Consider the following 1738-nt stretch of genomic DNA (forward strand, 5'->3'; position numbering starts at 1 on the left):
TCACAATATAGCAAAAATCCATCTTCTCTTTTTTGTGTAGGTCACATAAATTCGAATTTTTCCTTAAAAATTAACACGAGTAAGTAGCATGGTGACATGCACATGCGTGAATTATTTCAAATTTTTTGGCACATTTAAATAGGGGTATTCGAATGTTTTTGAATATTAGGGTATGGTGCACCCGAGTGCACCACCCTATATTCGTTTGCTTGATATGCTTATATGTGAATTTTCTTTATGTTATGTGAGAACCAATGCAAGATATGTTGACCATTTCTTAATCATTTACCACATGGTGTTTATGAAAAAACTAGCCTTCTGATGTACATTAGTTTTGTGGTGTAGATGTTTTGACGTGTTTGGGAGATATTATGGATAATCAGATCTAGTGAGGATGAACCGAAGGCACCGTATTTGTCATTGCTTTGGCCCCATGTTAGGATGGTAAGATGCTATCATTCTCTAAGTGCCTCGGAGAATGACTCGAGGTAGTTTATTTTGGCTTTTTCCCCACGTTTGCTTAGAATGAGACTTGCAGCTTAATGTCTTCAGTTAAAACGTACTTGTTGTCTCTTAAAAGTTTCTAAGCATTGAGTTTTCTCCTTTTCCATTTGAATGTAGGGGTATAGAAGGTGGAGTTAGTACCACACACTACTAGAAAGGAGTCAATAAGTGGCGCACCTGTTTTTGCCATCAGTGGCGCACTAGTGGTGCGCCACTGATATCACGCCACTGCTAACAATTAGCAGTGGCGCACTAGTAGTGCGACATTGCTATTTGGCTTAGCAGTTGCGCACAAGGTAGTGTGCCACTACTAGCTTCATGGTGCGCCACTCCTAAATGTCTGAGGTGCGCCACTGGACAGAAACAAGGTGCGTCACTACTAAAATTTGAAATTTCTAGATCTGGATCTGGCACATTTTGTTTTGAATTTTTTTGGCTCGTTATTTTTTCTCGTTCTTGTTGCTAGAATTATTTGTGCAATGTTCATTCTCATTTTTCTTAGCCTAGCCGCCGGTGAGGATGGATGAGAGAGGTAGGAGAGGTGAGGAGAGGTGAAGAGATGTGAGGAGATTGAGGATGTAGGAGAGGATGAACAAGAGGACGAAGGCCAGAGGTAATGGAGGCCAGAGGGTCGCCGGAGGATCGTCGGAGAGTAAGGTTACCGGAGGTCACCATAGTGGAGGAGCTCGCCGGAAAGTAAGGTCACCAGAGGTCGACATAGTGGAGGAGGTCGCCGGAGTGAAAGGAGAAGTAGAAGAAAAGGATGAAAGAGCGGATGAGAGGAGAGGAGAGGAGGAGAGGAGAATGAGAGCAGGAGAATGTGTGGAGGAGGAGAGAGGAGGGGGTAAGTGGCTGGCTCCTCCCATTTTGAATCCCATTTTGAAATTCGTGGGCGGGAATCTTAGCAGTGGCGCACCAAGGCATGGGTGCGCCACCGCTAATTTTTTTCTATTTTTTGCCCAAAATCTAAAACCTGAAAAAAGTCCTATTTCTGTTTTGAATTTGACGAATCCATTTTTTCTCCAAACGGCCGTATGCAACCAGAAATCGCGCGTAGATAGATTTTGATATAAAAAAGTTATTCATCGGAGGTCGTATGCAACCAGAAATCCCGTTTTACCGAAAGATGACGCCATTTTGCATAATATATCAAAATTCATATTTTAAAATTGTCACTAAAACTAGATGACATATTACATGGGGATTTCAAAGGATTTTATTTTTTGAATTTTCT

The sequence above is a fragment of the Lolium rigidum genome, unplaced genomic scaffold (genome assembly GCF_022539505.1).
Source record: "Lolium rigidum isolate FL_2022 unplaced genomic scaffold, APGP_CSIRO_Lrig_0.1 contig_18233_1, whole genome shotgun sequence".
Lineage (NCBI taxonomy): Eukaryota > Viridiplantae > Streptophyta > Magnoliopsida > Poales > Poaceae > Lolium > Lolium rigidum.